We start from the raw sequence: 23,282 nt of genomic DNA on the forward strand, positions 1-23,282 counted from the left end.
TGTGCTTGGGATAGGCAGAGGTACAGGGGATTGGGTCGGGGTGGAGGAAGTTGGAGGGGGGAGGCTAGAGACAGGGACAATGGCTGCCATCAGTGCTGAGGCCAGAGTTTGCAGGGTTCGATGAAGGGCAGCCTGACCAGAATGAATGCCCTCCAGGAATGCATTAGTGTGTTGCAATTCCCTTTCTACACCCTGGATGGCATTCAAAATGGTAGACTGCCCAACACTGAGGGACCTGAGCAGGTCAAGGGCTCCCTCAATGAGGGCAGCGGAGGTGACAGGGGCAGGGGCTGAGGTGCCTGGGGCAAAGGTGGTGCCCACCCTCCTGGGTGAGCAGGCACACGCTGAAGAGCTGCTGGGAGGGCGGTGCTGGTAGGGGGGTGGCGGCTGTACCTGTAGAAGTGGGGGGCACAGATGTTGCTGCCACCACAAGGGAGCTCCCATCGGAGGACGAGTCCATGTCGCTGGTGGCAGATCCTGTGACCGCCGTGGTGCTCCCCTCGCCCTCGGTCCCACTGGTGTATTCTGAGTCCGTAGTGTGGCCCTCTATGGCCATGTGGGATGCAGCTCCCTCGTGCTCCGGTGCCACTGTACCTCCGCCTGATGATGCTGATGCACACAAGAACAGAGAGACCACAAAAAGGGGGGGGACGACCGAAGAAAGACAGGTTGAGTGCATGGCTTAACGCTACCGTTGGCGGACAATACAGACACAGCAGCCCCCTGCACTACGTCGCGCTGTTGGGCTCTACAGATGCAATTCCTGGGATATGGTCTACAAGACTATGGACGACATCTGCACACATACATGACACAGGGGCATGAATACCTGTACTTGGCACTCTACAGAGGTGGGCTGGGGTGCCACATGGCCTGAATTACGGAGGGGCCTAGCCTTCGGAACTCGCCCTGGCCTAGGGAAACCCGCAGCCCTCCTCCCCCACCCAGACACCTTCACTGCGCGCAAAGTCCGCTGAATGATGTTGTACTCACCCCTTGTGTCTGCTATGATGCCCTCAAGCACCCATCCAGCTCAGGGTAGGCCCACTACCACTGCCCCAAGGTCCTTGTTGTTGTTGGGGTGGTGGGTTATCCTGGGTTCCCTGTAGTGGTGGACACACAGATGATTGACGTGTCCTGGGTATGGAGGTATGGGCCCGCTGGGTGGGTGCTGTGCTGGTGTTACCAGAGGGTGGAAGGTCTGTGGTGGCCTGTGACTGGGTGTGGGTAACTGACGGTCCCGAGGCACACGATGGTCCGGACTGGTCATCTGGATCCAGTTGGACAGAGCTACTGTCATCACTCTGGGACTCTTCAGTGGGTGGGGTGGAGATGTCTGGACCCTCCTGTCTGGTGACATTGGGTAGTGGTCCTGCAGGGGTGTAAAAGCATGATTATTGCATCAGTGTGTGTCATGGTGTGCAATGGGTGGGTGACCATGTACCCCAGTGCTAGCATTCCTGTGTGGGGGCTTGTGTGATTATGGTTGAGGCGGGCGTTATGGGTATGTGCAGTGGGCATGCTTTAGTGATAGGTGTCCATGCTTTGTTGCTGCATGCAGGGCTTGGTGTTGGGATGTGTGGTTTGTGATGTTGGGACACTTGTGAGGAGTTGGAGTGATAGGGGAGGGGGCGAGGGTGGGGGTCTGTGATAGCATGCAGGTAGGTTGGGGGATATGAAAGTTAAGATTCGACTTACCAGAGTCCATTCCTCCACCGACTCCTGCGAAGCCCTCAGGATGCAGAATCTCCAAGACCTGCTCCTCCCATGTTGTTAGTTGTGGAGGAGGAGGTGGGGGTACGCCGCCAGTCCGCTGTACCTTCCCCCGTAGGTCGTTCCACCTCTTCCTGATGTCGTCCTGATTTCTTGGGTGCTGTCCCACTGCGTTGACCCTGTCGACTATTCTTCTCCATAGCTCATTCTTCCTTGCAATTGAGGTGTGCTGCACCTGTGCTCCAATTAGCTATGGTTCTACCCGGATGATTTCCTCCATCATGACCCTGAGCTCCTCCTCCGAGAACCTGGAGTGTCTTTGCCGTGCCATGGGGTGGTGTAGGTGATGTGTGGGATGTGTGGGGTGGTGTATGTTGTGATAAGTGTGGTGATGTGTAGTGGTGTGTGGTGTTTTTTGCGTGGAAGTAGTGTGGGTGATGGTGTTGAGTGCCTGTGGCTGCTAGTTTGTGGATGGTGGTGTCTCTCTGGCCTTCTCTCTGGCCTTCTCTCTGTAATGGTGGTCGTAGGGGTTTGTGAGTGATGTGGGTGTGTGTTTTATATTGTAATGGGTGGGTGGGAGTGGTGTGTGTATGTGTATCAGGTGTGTGTATTTTGAATTGTCCAATGTGATTGTGTTTTGTAAGAGTGTGTGTATTTTGAGCGCAGCGGTGTGTACCGCCAATGGAATACCGCGGTTGAAAGACCGCCGCGTTGATTCGTGGGTCGTGATGGGTGTATTTCCGTTGGCATGACGGTGGAGGTTTTGATTTTGCCAGTTTATCACTGACCTTTGGTGTGGCGGTCTTGTGTGGGTGTCTGGAATTTGTCGGATTCCGAGCTGTGGGTCATAATAGCTGTGGCGGAATTCCGCGGCCGTGGTGGTGTGTTGGCGGTCTTCTGCACGACGGTAAGCGCCTTTTACCGCCAATGTTGTAATGACCCGCTTAATTTTGAAAGGCTAGCACAGGTCAATTGTCAGCTTGTTATTGAAGGCCAGATGACTTCACATAGGGAAACAACCTTTACAGCATGGTTGTTACCATGCAATACCTTTACCATGCGTCCATTATCACTCAATGCCTTTAACATGCATTGCCTTTACCATGTGAGTCTTTACCATGCATATGCCCATACCACACATGCCTCTACCATGAAATAGTAAGTATATGCCAGGAAAGTATGTATTTATATAGGGTAAAGACATTTTTAAGGTTATGGGGTGGGTGAAGACACTGCGCTAAGTATTTATTTTAGAGTTAAGGGTGGGTAAAGATATTTGTGTGGTATGGGTATTTTTAGAGTTTAGAGAGGGTAAGGATAATGGGTTGGCAAGGGTATTTTTAGGGTTTAGGGTAGGTAAGGGTATTTGGGTGACAGGGGAATTTTCAGCGTTTAGGGTGGGTTCAGGGATTTGGGTGATAGGGGTATTTCTAGGTTTTGATTGGGTTTAGGGTATAAGGGTTTTTGGGTGGCATTGGTAATATAGGGTTTAGGATGGCAAAGGGTATTGGTGTAGCAGGGGTATTTTTAAGTATTAGAGGTTACCAAAGGTATTTGGTTGGCAGGGTTATTTTTAGGTTTTATGTTGGGCAAGGGTATTTTGGTGGCAAGGATATTTGTAGGGGGCGTAATGGTATTTCAGAGGCACGGCTATTTTTAGGCTTTAGGCTGGGTAAGGGCACTGGGTGGCAGCAGTATTTTTAGTGACTAGGTTGGGTAAAGGTTTTTGCGACAGGGGTATTTTTAGGGTTTAGGCTAGGTAAGGGTATTTGGGTCAAAGGGGTATTTTTAGGGTTTAAGGTGAGTAAGAGTATTTGGGTGGCAGGGTTTGGGGTATGGGTATTTGGGTAGTAAGGGCATTTTTAGGGTTTAGGGTGGGTAAACATATTTGGTAGTAAGGATATTTTTAGGGTTATGGAATGGGTAAGAGTATTTGGGTGGCAGTGGTATTTTTATGGTTTAGGGTGGGCAAGGGTTTTTGGCTAGTAGGGGTAATTTTAGAGTTACGGTGAGTAAGGGAATTTGGGTGACAGGAGTATCTTTAGGGTTTAGGGTGGGCGGGGTATTTAGGTGGCATGGGTATTTCTAGAGTTCAGAATGGGTAAGGGTATTTAGGTTGCAGGGGTGTTTTTAGGGTTATGTTGAGTAAGGGTATTTAGGTGGCCAGGGTGCTTTTAGGGTGGGTAAGGGTATTTTGGTGGATGGGATAATTTTTAGGGTTTAGTGGGCGTAGGGGTGTTTGGGTGTCAGGGGTTCTTTTACGGTTTAGGGTGGGTAAGGGTATTTGGGTGGCAGGGTTATTTTTAAGGTTTAGGGGTTGTTTTTTAAATTGAATTTCTATGTTTTAGTACATTCCATTTCCTAATTAAAAAATCTGTGTATCCTTTGTTTTTTTCAGTGAATTTCTATGTTTTATTTAACTTAAAATTATTTTAATTTCTAAATGTTAATTTAACCACCGCTGTGCACGGTCTTTGGCCGTACACAGTGGTGGCTGGCCGCAGAGCCTGCCAGTGGCCAGGCCCTACAGCCTACCCACTATAACCACCCAGAGAGTTTTTCTAGACTTTGATGAATGATATTCTTAGAATGAGACCTTTTAGGGCAAAATGAAAAGAAAAATTTATTTTTTAAGTAAAAATAGTACAATTACATTTAGGTGTATATCATAAATAGTTGAATTTGAAAACGAATTAAGGCAGGAGTGTGACTGCTGACATACCTAGACTGAAAATATCAACCTTTGGGGTGAGGACCTGAGACCATAACTTGTAGGCCACAGGTGACTCTTTGCTATGCAGCTTCTGGACATACATATCGCATTCAACCGAAAGATTTTGATGGCAAACTTCACTAGGAATATTTAGCAGTCACAATACTAGTAAATAAACAGACACAACTCATGGGATACCAGAATTTGTACCTTCAAGCTACTAAGTCACAGTCCATTAGCTTTACCACTAGGCCAGAATTGACAATTTGTTTTTGAAAAAAACTTAACTATGACATTTAAACCAAACATCTTTCTAGTGTGAAACTAAAATTATTGTGTGCACAGATCATTACAATTACAGTCTCTCTCTCTATGGGATGGAAGAGAGAGAGAGAGAGAGAGTGACAGGACCATGTGGGAGTCTGAAGACCCTCGCTGTCCTAGCCAGCACCCCACTTCCTGCGGGAGCCAGCATTGCTCCCTCAAGTAGGTAACTGCTTGAAATAACACCTTCCTGCTTGCTGGAGCAATGTTTTAATCTGTTTCCCTGCATGCATATTTGCGTGCAGAGAAACAGATGAAAACTCTTCTTTCTGCAAGCAGAAGCCGTTTGACAATTTGCTTGGTGGGGGTGGTCAGCAACAGCTACTTTCTGAGGATGGGCACCTTGGGAGGCAGCAGGAGCTGGCTCTGGGTGATGGTCATCCAGAGGACCATCTATGGCCATACCAGTGGGGCCACATGGCCCTCCTCTATTGTTGAACTTAGCCCTGGGGAGGTGGTGGTCTCAGGGGCTTGGGATCCGCGACAGACCCCTATATTACATGTTTTTACCACAGGAGGTAGCGGTCCAGGGCGATAGGGGAGCTATGCGGCAACTCAGAATAATAAACCCACACTGATACTGCCCAATTTGAGCTGGAAACCGAGTGGGAAAACTTAGTCAAAGTAGGAGTGGCCCCCCTCAGACAGCACCACTCCTCGGGAGTAGCAGGTGAGGTGACCACTCCATTTCATTTTCCTCCATCTTGGATGGCAGAAAAATAGCCAATCGTGTTAGGAATGTGACCCCTTCCCACTAGAAGGGGTCACAAAGTAGGTGTAGCCACCCTAAGGTAGGTGGCCCATTTGCTAGTACCAGGTACTCCCCTTAATGCCCACTAAATGCAGTATTTAGTGATCATCGTTAGACCTGCAGATCAAATCCGATGGACCTAGGAAGACCAGGAACAAAGAAGACCCGAGGCTCTAGAACAGAAGTCCCGCTGCAAGAAGAAAAAGGCACCAAACCCTGCTTGCTGCTCCTAGGACTCAACAATCACTGCTGAGGGGTCGACTGGACATCGGACGGACTCTAAGAAACCCCAGAGGACCTCAAACCTTCTGAAAATCACCATGAAACTCTCTCTGAGTGAAGGCCTCACTCTCTGTACCCTGCAGACAAGAAACCAGTGAAGTCCAGTTCACTGACTGGCCGCTGACCAACGAATCGCAGCTAGACCAAATGCTGCCCAATCCCTGCCAGTGTGCTGTCTTTGGTGCTACTGTAACCTCTGGTTCTATAGCCCATGGTACATGACCCTCAACATCAGACAACCAGAAGAAAAGTACACTCTGGACTCTCTGAGGACCAGAAGAAAGCACCAGTCAAGGGACTTCAGGACACCCAAAAAAAAAACACCCAGAGTGGCCCTACTGACCTGTAATCTACCCTTAACTTGACCTGCACCTGGCTCCAAAGTCACCTTGAAGCACAACCCTTGACTGACCTATTTGAACTGCACCTCTGCTTCCCTCGCCCCTACATCAGAAAAATTGCTGTGGTCTAGGGGTCCCTGACCCCTTTCACCCTCTGCACTCCAAGGGGACCCACCAGACTTAACCCTAAGTCTACCTGTGCAGTGTGTTTTTAAGTAGTTCCCTTCTCCATTCTCTACCAGCTCCAAGACTTTTAGCCACTGCTCCCACTTGAACCGGAAAACGGCTGAACTTCTCTGGAAGGCCTTAAGGACATCTCAATGACCTCGACAGAACAGAAGGTGACACTTGAAAAACCATTGCCTGACTTCATATCCCTTTTAAAATATTTCTCCCATTTATTCCTATTGTGTGTAATTACTCGCAAAAAGACTATTTTTGCTAAAGTTTGAAAAAGCATAACTTAAAAAGTACATACACAATTTTAATGATCTTGGGGCCAGATGTAGCAAAGGGTTTTACCCATTCTATGTCTATGGGAAAATGTATTCGTACATATGGCCCTTGGTCTTAAAAAAATTATAACAATTTAAAGTATTTTTGTAAAGTTGTCTTGAGTTATTCTCGTGACTGTGTGGTCACCTTTATTGATACTGTGACTACAACAAATGCTTAGCACATCTCCAAGATAAGCCTAACTGCTCACCTATACTACCACAAAAACAGAGCATTAGGTGGTCTGCTTTTAACCTCTGGATACCAAAATTGGGTTGCTTGGACTCTCTGTACAGTGCACATCTTTTTCATACACTAAATAGAGAGCCAGCCTCCTACATTTGGTTGTACAGCGGTGGGATACAAGACTTTGCATTTGCTGATACCACTTTGTCATTAAGGGCCTGATTACGACCTTGGTGGATGGCCTACTGCATAACAAAAGTGATGGATATCCCGCCTGACGTTTTACAAGTTTCACAGGATATAATAGAACTTGTAAAATAGCAGACAGGATATTCATCACTTTTTTGGCGAGGCAGCCTATCCACCAGGGTCGGGATCAGGCCCTAACTGAGCACACAAATAACTAAAAAAAATGCCTGTAGTTACATTTTTATAAAATTGGTCTATTTAAAAAAATTATAATAATGATAATTGCTAGAGCCCTGGTTATGTCTCTAAAATAAGTGATTAGAAATTACAAAATAATTTACTATACTTAGGCCTTAGAAAAAGTTTTTGAAAATTTGCAAAAGTTTTTGAAAGTTTGCAAAAGTTTCCCAAAAAGTTGAAAACGTTATTAAATAAAATGTCTGATGCAGAGAACCAGTCTCGGGAGCTCAACATGACCCCTTGGCCGGAGTTGATATAACACAGGTTGAGGGCTTTCCGCAAAGGATACCAGAATTACACTGGTCCTCATGCCACCACAGAAGCTCTTAGGAGACTTGTGGCAACGAATGAGACAGCATATGCAGCAGATATTCTCAACAACAGAGAATCAAGACAACTCAGAAGTAGTTTAGAAGGAGAAGATAGGATCCTCTGTCTCAGAAGTAGGTGCCCCCTCAGAGGAGGATGTGGTGGTGGCTTGGTTGATCAAAAAGGCTAGCTTTGGAAGCTCAGCTTTTGGAAATAGAGATAAAAAGAAGGGAGTTGGGACTTGGAACCATCTCTGGTGGCAGCATTCAGGTAACTAGGGAGAAGGTGAATTCTTTCAACTTAAAACTCCCAAAAGGAGTTGTTCCACCTTTTACAGAGGGTGATGATATCACCAAGTGGTTTTCTGCCATATGGGAGAGCCTGCATAGCCAGGAAAGTAGATAGAAAATATTGGGTCTCTCTGTTGTAGGAACTGTTCTCAGTCAAGTGAAGGGATAGACTGTTGACCTTGAATGTGGCAGATGCAAAGTCCTATGACCTCATTAAGGTTTTACTGATTGAGAGCTTTGGGCTGACAACTGAAGAATACAGAATTAAATTCAGGGGGACTGAAAAACAGCCCTGGGTAGAATTTGTGTACTATTCAGTAAAATGCAGTGCTGGGTGGTGGCTGGTTAGAATGTAACAAGGTACAAGATTTTGATGGGCTTTATAATTTACTTTTGAAAGAATATCTTTTGAGTAATTGTCACAATGAGAAACTACATCAGTTCCTGGTAGACTTAAGTCCACTTTATCCTTTAGTGTTGGGGAAGATGGCAGACCACTGGGGCAAGACAAGGGTGACCCAAACAACCACTGTTGGGGGAGACCAAACAAAAGAGGTAAAAAAAACACCAAGGGAAATATGGGAACCAAAATAAAAACAAAGAGACTTCACCAGGCCCCCAAAAGCCTGTTCAGGAGTTTGGGACCCGAGACTCCTCACAGCCTAAGGGTGGGTACATAGGTAGGAACTGTAATCCCAAGAAAGTTTGGTGCCCTGATTGCAAGAAAATAGGGCACCAAACTGGAGACCCTAGCTGTAAAAAAAAAAGAAAAATACCTCTAGTCCACCTGCATTAAATGTAGTTGCCAATATCTAGATGGGATCACAGTTGTTGCCTGACAATGTCACTGAACCCACAAAGGCAATATTAGTCACCGAGCGAGGGGTAGATCTATCCTGTACTGCCTGGCCCTCTAATATGCAAAAATACAGACAGCACCCTTTTATTGTTAGGATGAAGTTGGAAGCCTTGAGGGACACATGGGCTAGTGTCACCATGGTGACCCTGCACCTGGTTCACTTAGATCAGTACCTGATAGGGAAAACATAACCTGCCACCAATGCTGACAATGGCACAAAGATCCATCCAATGGCTAGGGTATCTTTTGACTGGGGTGGAGTAGTTGGACAGAAGGAAGTGGTTGTGTCCCCATCCATCCCTGTAGACAGTCTGCTTGGAAATGACTTGGAGCAATCTCCCTGCACTGAAGTAGAATTGAGGATGCATGCAGCAATGCTTGGGCTCCCAGAATAGGGTTGTGTCAAAACAAGGGCACAGAAACTCAAGGGTGAAAAGGAGGTGTTGGATCCTGAAAGAGTGAACCAACCCTCCAAGAGAAAAGGCAAGAAGACTGGGGACCCAGCTTCTGAATGGATCACAGGTCAGTACCCTTCTTCCCAGGGGGATATGTGCCAGAGACAAAAACACCTGCCCCACTCTTGAAAGCCTTAGGCAGCAAGATGCTCAGGAAGAAAAGGGTAGTGTCAGTGGTACCCACAGGGTTTATTTGGAGGATGGACTCCTCTTTACTGAGACCAGGAACCTCGAGCCTGGTGTAACCAGGAGGGTGCTAGTATGACGGCAATATAGAAAGTTCCTTCTCTCTCTAGCCTATGGTATTCCTCTAGCTGGGCATCTGGGCCAAAACAAAACCTAGAGGAGGCTAGTTAATTACTTTTACTGGTCTGAAATGTCCCAGAAGGTGAAGGACATTTGTCAGTCCTGTGTCACCTGTCAAGCCAGTGGCAATGCAGGAAACCGCCTGAAGGGCCCCTTAATCCCAGTACCTGTGGTTGGGTGCTTTTTAAAAGGGTAATGGTTTAAATTGTTGGCCCCCTTGACCCTCAAATAACTTCAGGAAACAGGTACGCTTTGGTGGTATTGGATTAAGCCGTAGGACCACCACTGCCACCGCTGTGGGCAAGGCCCTCCTGGGTATTTTTACCAGGGTTGGCTTTCCAAGGAGGTAGTATCTGACAAGACTTCAGACTTCATGTCTGCATACTTAAAACACATGTGGCAAGAATGTGGAGTGACATAAGTTCACTTCCCCGTACCATCCACAGACCAATGTAATGGTTGAAAGATATAACCAGACATTGAAAGCCATGACTGAAGGACTCCATGAAAAACTCAGAAGGAGATGAGCTGTCTTATTTCCATGTCTTCTTTTTGCCTGCAGGGGAGTGCCACATAAAGGAGTAGGGTTTTCCCCCATTTAACTGTTGTTTGGGCATCCTGTTAGGGGTCCATTAAGTCGTGTGAGGGAAGGCTGGGAAAGGCCTCTTAGAGAGCCTAAGCAGGAAATTGTGGACTATTTACTTGGCCTTCATTCCAGGATGGCTAAGTGTATGGATAAAGCAAGTTAACATCTTCAGGCCAGCCAGGAGATCCAGAAACACTGGCTTGACTAAAACGCTGCACTGGTGGAGTCACAACCAGGGCAGAAAGTGTGGGTATTGGGGACTGTGGCTTCTAGGGCTCTCCAAGACAAGTGGTCTGATCTCTACACCATAATTGAAAGAAAACAAGGTGTCACCTACCTGTTTGACCTTGGCAGTTGCCAGAATCCCGAAAGGATTGTACGTCAAATGACAGAAGCCCTATTTTGACAGAGCTGGTGTGTCCATGTAAATTATTACAGGTGACGGGCAGGAAGAAGAGAGTGAACCTCTCCCAGATCTCCTCTCCAGCAAGCACCAGGATGGTTCTGTGGCTGAAAAGGTCTTGTCGGACCACTTAGAAGGGCTGATTGCAGGCAAGTCCTCAACGAGTAAGCTGACTTATTCTCTCTGACCCCTGGTAGAACTCACTGGTGTACCCATGATGTGGACACTGGTGACAACTTGCCTGTCATAAACAAAATATATAGGCAAACAGACCATGTCAAAAAGAGCATCCAAGTGGACGTCAAAAAGATGCTGGATTTGGGTGTCACTGAACGCTCTGAGAGTCCCTGGGCTAGTCTAGTAGTTTTAGTCCCAAAACCTCACTCCAAGGGGGAGAAAAACGAAATAAGGTTTGTATGGACGACAGATGCCTCAACTAAGTCACAAAAACAGATGCACACCAATTCCAAGAGCTGATGAGCTCATAGACAGATTAGGGGCGGTCAAATACCTGAGTACCTTTGATCTTACATCTGGGTATTGGCAGATTGGACTGACCTCTGATGCAAAAGAGAGATCATCACTCTCCACCCCAAGTGGGCACTATCAGTTTACTGTCATGCCCTTTGGATTAAAGAATGCCCCTACCACCTCCAAGAGTTGGTGAAGGAAGTCCTGGTTGGGCTGGAATAATTTAGTATCTTAATTATTTTGCTGTCTACAGCTCCACCTGGCAGGATCCCCCTGATCCACTTTGTAAAGTACCCTGATATTCTGCAAAAGGCAGGCCTCACTATCAAGGCCAGTAGATGCCAGATAGGCCAGGGAAAGGTTGTGTTTTTGGGCTACCTGGTAGCTTGAGTCCAAGTTCAACCACTAGAGCACAAGATCCAGGCAATTCTGGCTTGGGAAGCTCCAACTACCCAGACCCAAGTAAGGGCATTCCTTGGCTTGAATGGATACTGTATGAGGTTTGTGAAGAATGATGGTAGATAGTGGCCCCTCTCACAGAACTTACCTCGAAGAAAATGCCCAAAAAGATCAACTGGACAGTAAGTTGTCAAAAGGCTTTTGACACTTTGAAGAATGCAATACGCTCTGCCCAGGTCCTGGAAGCTCCAGATTACTCCCAGCAGTTTATTGTCCAAACAGATGCCTCAGAGCTGGGTTTAGAAGCAGCCTTTGCCCAAATCACTGTTGAGGGACTTGAACAGCCTACTCCTTAGGGAAAGAAAATGGAGAGTCAAAGAGAGGGAAGCCTCTGTTACTGTCAGGGCCTTGAAGAAAATGAGGCCATACTTGTTTGGCTCTCCCTTCATAGTTCAGACAGACCACAGGCCTCTCAGGAGGTTTCAACAGATGAAAGGTGAACACCCCAAACTGATAAGGGGGTTCATATCGCTACATGGAATTGGCTGTCAGTCAATCAATCAATCAATCTGGTCTTGTAGAATGCATCTTGTCACCCCAGGGGGTCTCCAGGCGCTAGTGAGGTGGTTGGTCCACGGGCCTGGATAAGGATGACATTCGAAGAGTCAGGTCTTGAGTTGCTTCCTGAAGTTTGTCAGCTAGGGGGATATGCGCAGGTGGGCGTGAACGTTGTTCCAGGATTTGGAGGCGAGGTGGGAGAAGAAGCTTCTACCGAAATGCTGTCAGTGGATGTGTGGTCCATGGGCCGTGGTGAGGGTAACTGAGCTGAGCATTCTGGAAGATTGGTGGAATGAGAGGTGGTTGTTGATGTAGGTGGCTCCCATATTGTGGAGGGCCTTGTATGCATTTGTGAGGAATTTGAAATTACATCTGTGCTGCATGGGGAGCCAGTGTAGGAATTTGAGATGAGGAGTGAGGCTGGTTCTTGTGGGGAGGTTGAGAATGGCCTTGCCTCAGTGTTCTGGATGGCATGAAGGTGGTTCAGGAGTTACTTTGCTGTTCTGGCGTAAAGTGCATTTCCGTAGTCTAGGTGGCTGGAGACGAGAGCTTGGGTGACTGTTTTCCTTGTAGAGATAGGTATCCAGTGAAAAATCTAGCAGAGCATGCAAAGGATGTGAAAACAGGTGGAGGAGACAGGGTTGATTTGTTGTTTCAAGGTCAGTTGGGTGTCCAGGATGATTCCTAAGTTGTATGGCCCCCTCACGCGCAGCACTTTGTGCGAAGGGACGTTCAATGGGCGTTGCTTTGGCGTGCCACAGCAACACCCATTACATTTTGACGCTGCCCCAGATTTACATGTTTTCGTAAGCCTGAGGCAGTGCTAAAACGTAAGGCCACCCCAGGGGTGGCGTTAGCAAGGCACAAAAAGTAGGAATACTTTTATTCCTCCTTGTTTTTTGCTTTTTCTATGTGTGCTACATTCTGCAGCATGCATAGAAAGAGCAAAATGCCAGAAATGATTATGTGAGGGAAAGTTATCTTTCCTGCACATAAACAATCATTTGAAAACAACGCTTTAGCACTTCTGTGTGTGCTGCATTCTGTTGCACACACAGAAGTGCCAAATTGCCATTAGGTGATTGCTTATGTGCAGGAAGGGACACCTTCCCACACATGAACAATCAAACCCCACAATGCAGATGTTTTTGCAAGATGGCGCAAAGATGCCTGCTTTGGTGCTAGGCAACTCAATTTAGCACCATTGCTGGGGGAAACGCAGGAGTGTGCCGTACTCTAATAAAAACAGAGCACCCCTGCATTCCTAAAGTGATGCAGCGCAGCACTGCCAGTTTTGCCGCAGCATCATGCTGTGCCACTTTTTAGTAATTCTGGCCAATTGGGTGGGAGGTGGATCCTCTGTGTGCAACTGGAGAGGAAGGAGGAGATCCACTTGAGTGTGTTGTTCTGAATGCCGATGCTGTGTAGTCTGGAGAAAAGAGTGTGGTGTGAAATGGTATTGAAGGCTACGGATAAGTTGAAAAGGATGAGGGCTGCTGACTCTTCATAATCAAGAAGTTGTCTGTCGTCATCAGTGGCCACTATCAGGGCAGTCTCAGTGCTGTGGTTTGGACAGAAGCCTGATTGGGATGGATCAAGAAGGTTGTGGTGTTCGAGGAACTCTGTGAGCTGCCGGTTTATTGTTTTTTTCAGGAATTTCGGGGGAAACGGGAGGAGTGAGATAGGTCAGTAATGCTTGAGGTCTTTGGGGTTTGGTGAGGGTTTCTTCAGGAGGGGCTTGACTTCGGTGTGTTTCCAGGCATCGGGAACAGTGGCTACAGTGATGGAGATGTTGAAGATTTCAGTGAGAGATACTGCAATCAGTTCCTTACCCAGGTTGTAGAGGTGATGTGGACAGGGGTCAGTGGGGGATCAGGAGTGGGTAGAGGTTATTAAAGTGATGGTGTCTTTGGTGGAGAGCAGCTTCCATTTGGTGATCTGGTGGGGATGAGTGGGTTGATTTCAGATGCAAGAGAGGCTGAGGCTAGTGGGCTGGGGATAGAAGTTACTGTAGATGTTAGAGATCTTGCTGTGGAAATAGGCCAAACATTTGTCACACAGGTCTTGGGGGGGTGGATGGTGTTCTCAGCTGTGGCGGGGCAGGAGAAATCTTGAACTATGTTGCTTGTGCAGGATTTGATGCAGGTGGTGAGCGCTTCCTTCTTGGTTTCCCTGACTTGCTTGTGGTATATTTTAGGAGCTAACTTGAAAGCTTTGCAGTTGGTGGCGACTTGTTGGAGTGCAATTGTCTCTCTAGCTTCCTGCAGTGCCGTTTGAGGTTTCAGAGTTCTGGTTTGAACCATGTAGCTTGCTTGGCAGTTTTGTTGCTGGTGTTGCTTTTCAGGGGGGGTGGCGATGATCGCAGCAGATGGTAGCCAGTCAGAGAGGTTGCAGACACAAAGTTGTAAGATGTCTGCAGAACTGTGTGTGGTGTTTTTGAGGGTGGATCCAGGGGGATCCTGCAACTTTACTCCAGTCATGCAGTATGTTGATGGTGAAGTGTAAAATGTGGTGGTCACTCCATGTCACTTCAGTGGTGTGGGAGAATTTGGTTTTATCACTTGTGGAAAAGATAGGGTCTAGGGTGTGTCCGGCGATGTGTTTGAGGGTGGTGACCAGTTGAGAGAGGCCGATGTTGTTTAGGCTTTCAAGGAGAGAAGTGGCATTGGTGTTGTTGGGGTCCCCCAGCTGAAAGTTAATTAATCTACCGCACAAAACCTTAGAAATTTAGCAGTTATAGTTAGGGTTATTTCAAGTAACTATAACTCGCGCCATAAGGCAAGTATAACTTGCGACCTCGCCATTTACAGTTTTCTGATTAAAATTTTTATTTTAAATGTTACAGTGATAATATGAAAGATGCCAAAGAAGGTGTCATCAGTTATATAAAATGTTGAATAATTAGCTGTGCATGGCAAAGACACAAGTTATAGTTACCTTAGGGTAAGAGTTATAGTGCAAGTAAATTCAGAACCAAACTATAACATCCCTGTAACCTTTGTTTTTTCGATGAATTTCACTGTTTTTTTAGCATGCACAGATGTGAATATAAGCAGTGCCACGAATTTGGATACAGTGGACTTTTTTTTTTCATTTCTTCTCTGGATGCCCAGATCAACAGGTGGATTCGCAAATCTGGGATGCATGGATCCAGCTGTAGATCCGCAGATGCGAGAATCGGATAAAAAAAAGAAAAGGGTATTTGTTGCCCATAAGGGGTTTCTAAAGGACCCCTCTATGTGTCCTATGGGGTCAGGATGCCTGAATGTGTATTACCCCTTATGTTTTTTTTCTCTCTGCTTTTCCCACCCTCAAGCCGATGTGACAAACAAAATGGCAGCTGCAACTTTTCTGTCAGCTTGTGGCCAGCCAATCAGATTCTTTTTGTGGTGCGTAGATCCATAGATCGATCTGCGGAGGATCCGCATCCCTATATATCTATATTTTTTGGCCTTAGTTACTATGAAACTACTGAACAGATTTATACCAAATCAGAATACTGTGGTCTGCTCAACAGACTCTAACTTTGTGCCAAATGTGGTGTAATTCCATTCAGTGATTTGGACTGTAGACGTATCTAAATGTCCAATGGAAAAATGAATGGGGAAAATGCATTTTGGGATCCCCCTTTTTCTCAGGCCCCACTTGACTCATCACCCCGAAAATACCAAGACAGAAGCTGAACCTAGCAAAGAATAAGTTTGGAAAATTTCATGAAGATTCATCAAACAGCACCAAAGTTATTAGCAAAACAAAAAACACTTTTTCTATAGAAGCTAGGTCCTAACTATAACTACCTAGTTGTGACCGCCACTAGGTAATATATATATATATATATATTTATATATATATATATATATATATATATATATATATATATAGATATAATGAAAAAATCTTAAAACTAAAGAGATGCACAAATGCCAAAGTGCTGCATGCACATGTTAAATTTAATAGCAGTGGCTTCACCAACCCATTTCGACTGTAGCCTTGTATTGTTAGGTTTACATTTTAAACGTACAAAACCAAAGAAATTCACCTGTTATAGATAGAGTTATGTCAGTCTAATCAATCTTTATTCGTATATTACTCCCTAAAAGATATACAATTTCTTAAAAAAACTAATATGGCATGCAATAAAATAGTTCTACACATTAATACAGTAATAAATGAATAAAAACCTTCATTTTACCAAGTTTGGCTATTATTCATTCTCATAGCGGAGGATTTCTAGGTGCATACATTTTTTCCTCTGTTCCATAGCACATAGAATAAATGTTATCACTGCATAACATTTCTCTTTAGCATCCAATTTAAATAAATAATTAAAAGCTTCTCTACGATAAAATAATATGTTAATAACAATTAAAGGTTTTAAAAATCTTTTCCTGATATCATGACATAATCTGCAAGATACAATAAAGTGCATCGTGGATTGTTCTAGTGTGAGGCAGTCTTTAATAATCTCTTTTGTAAATCGTGTCCCTTCTTTAGACCAGATGCCAAGCCAATAAGGCACTAACATATATTAAGTCTTTCACATAGGAACAGCCTAATTCCCTATGTACCGTATAAGTAGAAGTGGTATTTGGCACAGGAAGTAGTCTACAGAGGAACTTAGGGCCATATTTATACTCCGGTTGCGCCGAATGTGCGTCAAAAATTTTGACGCACATTCAGCGCAAACGATGCCCCATATTTATACCCTGACGCCCGATGCGGCGCACAAGGGGAATGGCGCTATGTGCGTGAGTTTTTGGAAGCGGCACCCCGCCCTGCGTTAATGACATGCAGGGTAGGCGTTCCCGTCCAAAAACCCACGCATACAGCGGTGCGTCGTATTTATGCTTCCGGGCAAAAATGTCTCCCGGGCCGTAGGCGGCGCAAAAAAATGACGCAAAGCACGAATAGCGTTAAATTTTAACGCCTGGGTCAGGGCAGGCGTTAAAATGGGGCAAACACACCTGTACTTAAGCAGAACACACAGAACAAACAACAGAGCAGCAGAGCAGCAACAGGGAGCTATGGAGGTGCTTTTTCTTCAACGTGCACGTAGACGCAGAGCCCTGCAGCAACAACAGCAGCTACAACAACAACAGCAGGGACCCCAAAGACAGCGCAGAAGGCAGGACAGGATATTCCGCCCAAGAACAACCCTGCATGGCCTCAGGGAACGGGACATCATCCAGAGGTACCGGTTGAACTGGCAGGCCATTCAGCAGCTGCTGGCAAATATCGAACAACAGTTGGCCCCCACTTTAGTGACACCCCGCACTATCCCAACTGAAACAAAGCTGCTTGCCGTACTACACCTGCTGGCAAGTGGCTCCTTTCAGACAACTGGTGCCCTGGTTGGTGGAATATCCCAACCATCATTCTCTGCATTCCTGCCTAAAGTCCTGGATGCCATCATTCGCCTGACACCCCGCCACATCTGCTTCCCTAACACACTGCAGAAGCAGCAGGAAATTAAACAGGGGTTCTACGCCATCAGTGGCTTCCCGCACGTCCTTGGTGCAATCGACTGCACACACGTACGCCTTGTGCCACCTGCTGATTCAGAACACCTCTACCGCAACAGGAAGCACACACATTCAATCAACGTGCAGGCCATAGTCGATCACCAAGGACTGATCACCAACATCGTGGCCAAATATCCTGGGAGTGTACATGACGCATTCATCTTCCGTCACTCCACCATCAACCAACACTTCCAGGATGGACGCTATGGCAATGGACTACTTGTTGGTAAGGACAAAAAACAAACCCATACACACACCGCACACAAACCCTCTAGGACAAACAACACATACACCACAATAGCAACACCTAGCCAGGAACACACTGAGGTACTCACATCACTAGCCATGTGTCAGAAGTCAACATTTAACCTGTCACACATTGGAATTTAATCCACAGCCTAATGTGAAGACATCAATGAGTGTGGTTGGCCAAATGTCACTTTACAGATTGGAAGTCTCAAAATAACCTGTACACTAATACAATGCATAAGTCAAAAGGTATGGGATGGCCTGGGCTCATACACATGAAGGTGTCAAATACACTTTCACGTTTTAACTCGGCATGGAACTAACATCACACCCCCAGTGAGGACACACAGACAACTGTATCACTAGTCACAATGCTAGGGAGGGAACACTCTACTGCAACAACAAAAACAGTCCTTCTGACAAACGGTTAGCCAACAAACACTTGCTCAGCCAAGGGAAAATATATCAAAGCAAAGTTTTCAATAACAACCATAGGTTGGAACATTAGTACACAAAAGAGTCACAGACAACACAAGACAACTACAGCCATCAAAGATCCGTACAACACTGCCTCCTACATCTAATTCAATCCATTCTCTTTCTCTTTCAGCTGATCAGGGGTATGGCATCCAGCCTTGGGTGATGACACCATTCGGGAACCCAATCACTGCTGCAGAGCGGGCATACAATGACGCCCACAAGAGGACCCGCAGCATTGTGGAGAGGACCTTTGGGATCCTAAAGTCTAGGTTCCGCTGCCTTGACATCACTGGCGGGAGCCTACTCTATTCCCCAGAGATGGTGTGCAAAATCATCCTCACTTGTGCCATATTGCACAATATATGTGTCCAGAGGAACATTCCCCTCCTTGAACTGGACCCAGGCATGCCTGAGGATGACGAAGAGGAGGATGCTGGGCCGCAACAGGAGGGGGGACAACCCAACACGGCAGCAGGACAGCGTAGGCGCCAGCAGCTTGTAAATAATTTTTTTGCTTAATGTATAATAATCACCTGTATTACACTATTGTAAATAAACACAGATATCAAACACCACATCATGCTTTGGTCCATGCATTACTGAGCACCTTTACTTATAAAATGCTGACGAAGAATGTGGTCTCCTTGACCAACAATGCCATAACAATCATCACAACAAAAAAGAACATTTCAATTGTATGCACAGAGGGTAGGATGTGACATGATACATTGCCATACACAGAGGCCCACATGAGTACAAATGTGGCAAATCCACATGCTACATCAAAACACCTGAGACAGTCTTGCACCCAGACAAAAAAAGTAGATCATGTGAAAGTCACATCACATGTGGTCAGAGACAGGGTGGGACCATCCATGTGTACGTCACCATGTCATCAATGGCTTCTCTCCAGTGGGTGATATGAGCAAAACACAATTGGGACAACATTAGCTGCCACTAACTCAGGAGGAGACCTGGATGTCACAGTGACAACATACACCCAGACAGGTGATAGTGGATCCACATACCAACACACATGTACACATATGTCATACAATCAACCAAATTATTGAAAGTAGACCATCACAGTCGGGTCCCAGTTTGAACCTAGCAGGAAGAATGTGACATGCCACTTAACCAGTTAATGCAGAAAGGGACACAGACACCCACTAAAGAATATTCCCCAGAACATCAGGAACGCTCAGAGTCTTCCAAACATAGTCATTGGGAAATGGTAGGCATGTCAGCTCAAAATCATCATTACTGCAAACTTCTAATGGGCTAATGAGATGAATGAATGGTCAACAGTCATACATACCATATGGCCTTACATTAGCCTGCTGCTGCAGGTTTCCCATAAAATATTAAGCCAAGCCATGGATACTGTAACTAATCAGGATGGTCAAATCCTAGGGTGCTGGGGGCCTAAGTCCACTTCTACGGTCCCACAAACATACACAAATCCTGTACTTGTGAGCCAAACACATGCATAAGGTACATGTGTGGCCTACATGTCAAGAGTAGAACACAAAGCACAAACACAAAATGAGGCTAGGACATGGTTAGCCCCATAATAACTGTAAGTGACCATTGCACTCCCTGTTAGGACTCCAGATAAAAGCATCACCATCATAAGTGTGGACCAAATTTGGAGAAGGAATACATCATGGTATCCCATCCATCATTTCCAAACAGCCATCAGCAATTGCCACAAATATGTTGACAAATATGGAAAAGACATTATGTAACGTATCCACACCATTACTGTGTGAATGCCTGCCATACATACAACAATGGACATGTGGCATATCCAAACACAAATGTTTATCACATTGCCCCGTTTGACCCTGACAAATCACCTTCCCCAAGTTAAAAACATGAAGACGTAACAAAAAGATTTGATCATAATTCTACGCATACAGCATGGGTGTCATATTTTGGTCACGTACATGAGTGCACAGAATGCAGAGTCAAATCTGAATGTATACAAAAATTTCACAGATTTAGACAGCAAAATATAAGTTACATCATATTTCAGATTTGACTCAGCAGCATGTGCATTCCTGTACGTTTCAAAAATATGACGCCCATCATGTATGCGTCGGAAAAAATGACGCAACATGCACATATTTTCGTACATCTCGTACAGTAAATGAATATTAATATTCATATCATATTTTTTCACTCAGCAGCATTAGCACCCCTGTAGGTGGATAAAATATGACGCCCATCATGTATGCGTCGGAAAAAATGACGCAACATGCACATATTTTCGGACATCTCGTACAGTAAATGAATATTAATATTCATATCATATTTTTTCACTCAGCAGCATTAGCACTCCTGTAGGTGGATAAAATATGACGCCCATCATGTATGCGTCGGAAAAAATGACGCAACATGCACATATTTTTGGACATCTCGTACAGTAAATAAATATTAATATTCATATCATATTTTTACACTCAGCAGCATGTGCAATATTATGCGTCATAAAAAATGACGCGAAATTATGTATGCGTGAAAATACGACGCAAACCGCGATTAAAAAACGGCGGCCATTTTATGCAGGAAGTGATGTAATAGGATATCCTGTTTGCCAAATCTGTATTGGAAGTTGACTTTCACTTTCACTTTTCAGTCTCAGATTTTTCTAGACTGTGTGGTTCAGTGAAGAGTGTTGTCCTGTGAATTACTGCTTTGTTGTCCTGTGTAGCTTGTCTTTTGTACTTTGTTCAGTCTAATATTGTTGTGTATCATTGTCTCAGTCTGTTAAGTCTAGTTTTGTCCATTCCTGTATTTGTTTGTATTGTCTGTGGGAGTCTGTTGTGGCTAGGGTAGTTATTGGGGTTAGTTGGGCTATTTTCTCCTTTTCTTAACTTCACACCTCTACCTTTCCCCATTTCCTACTTTATTTTTTCTGTTAGTCATCAGTCAGAATGTCAGGGAGGCCTCGCCTGTCCAGGATGGGCGAAGATGAATTGGGGGGATTTATCTGGCTAGTGTGCCATTTCCTCCCGCTGATGCTGGAGGCTGGGGGCCGTGTGATACAGGGGTATCACACGGAGGCCCGGAAAATTCGCTGGGAGAAGGTGCGCCATCACATGGTCCGGGTCCATGGGACCATGCGGAATGTCCATCAGTTGAAACACCGCTGGGCCGATCTGATCACGAGGGAACAGGACCTGCTGGACCACCTGGGAGTCAGGATTGGTGGCCCTGTTGGTGAGTAGCAATCAATTACATGGACATGATAGTAATCTGTGTGTGAACATGTGATGAATGTTACCCAATCTGCTAGATAAGGAGCTGCCTATGTGTAATGCTAGGGAAACCTAGGCCCTTGTCAATATATATTGATATCCCCAAATTGGCTACACTTTTTCTCCCTCAAACAGCAGAAACTTAATACATATATCTGTATTTGGCAGGTGTGGCCCATCTCTGCGTGATGCAATGATGCAAATGCTGCCTTACTAATGTTTACATATGTGCCCTAATGTGTACGTGTTGCACAATGTGTATGAAGACCTATGCTAGCAGTCAGATGGCTCAGTTGTTCTACACATACCAGATGGCTGTAGCTGTATGTAATGTAGTGTAGCATTTGTGTCAGACAAGCAACACGTTAATGGCTCTATTTGTACTCTACATGTCATAATGGGCAATGAGTAAGTCATGTCGAAACAACATACCTACATATGTAGACCCCATCGCTCGAAATCTGATTTGAATCCCATGATGATGATATACATGTGTGTTTTATACACGTCACATGAAGTCAGATATGTTTTCCACAGATATGTCACATGTGTGTGTGGTTGCTGTGTGTTGAACATGTCCACATAGGCTGTTTGACTGTGAGTGGTCATGCAGTCCTCATGGAACAAGTGTCTGGATGTCTCTCTGGAATGCACATGCTGAGATGTTTGGATAACAATATTGTCGGGGCATAATTATTGTGAGTAAACTTGGACGACACCTGACTGTCCTGGCCACTGCATGTGTGTAGTAGGGTGTGTAACTGTAGCAGGAGAATCATCCAATGTTAATGTTGAATACAAACTCATCCATGCAGTATGAGCATGTGTGAAAGTGTATCATTACCATGTCATATTCTCACAGTGTCATTGTAACAGAATTATTTTGTCAGTCCACCCAGTCTGAGTACATTCTTCCTGTCATGCTTTACAGGTGGACCAGAGCCTTACACCGTGGGAGAGGTGGCACACTTCGACGACCCCGATACCTACAGTGAGTGTTGCCTGAGTGCTATTTGATATATTTATTTGCCAATGACGCAAAATGGACTACTGTGTGTTCAAGAGAAATCATGATGTGATGCGCTGGCCGTTCATTGCCATTGTCGTGTTAGTGTGATATCAAATTGGACTTATGTTTCTGTTAAGCAACACCTAGCCATCTCTGAGATTGAGGGACTGTAGGACATTACAGTTGGGCCGCAATGGGGAATGGGATGAGTTACTTAGAATACACTGGTCAAAGTAAGACTTGGTCGGGGACTTGACATGAACTGAGTCTGCATATCAGACTGACATTCTCCCATATAGCTTAGGCACATGGCTGTGATGAAAAGTGCATCTTCCTAGTTGAGGATGGACTGTGCACACTGTAGGTTGGATCTTCCGGGGGCATGTACTTACACAAGCTGAACTAGGAGTGTGTGTGACTTGAGTGCAATGGCCTATGTGTTCTGTTGAATCATGAGAATGGGTGTTCCACCTCCTCTGTGTGTGTAGTAAAACATGCCTCACTGATAGTATGTCATGTTGGCAAAAGTCATATCATTGTGACATGTGTGGTCCATGGATGTCACAATGTTTGCCTAAGTCCAACGTGTTGCTAGCCATTCATAGGTCTTGTGTGTGAAGGCACATACTTGGTGAACGTTCAATACACTCCTGGGTGTGCATTTCACATGGGATTGGTGGTTGTTCTTCCCACACCACCCTCAACGACTGGGATGTTAATGTGAAACAGGCTACCTTGGACTGTAGCAACCAGTATCTCACACTTACTTGACACCTTTTGTGTCGTGAGTCAGAACCTAGGGCCAGATGTGCCAAACTGTGTACAAGTTGATAAACTCATAATTATTGTGTGTGAGTTGCAAACATCTGTTTCCTATTCCGAAATGTAT

Source organism: Pleurodeles waltl, chromosome 9 (assembly GCF_031143425.1).
Source record: "Pleurodeles waltl isolate 20211129_DDA chromosome 9, aPleWal1.hap1.20221129, whole genome shotgun sequence".
Taxonomy (NCBI): Eukaryota; Metazoa; Chordata; class Amphibia; order Caudata; family Salamandridae; genus Pleurodeles; species Pleurodeles waltl.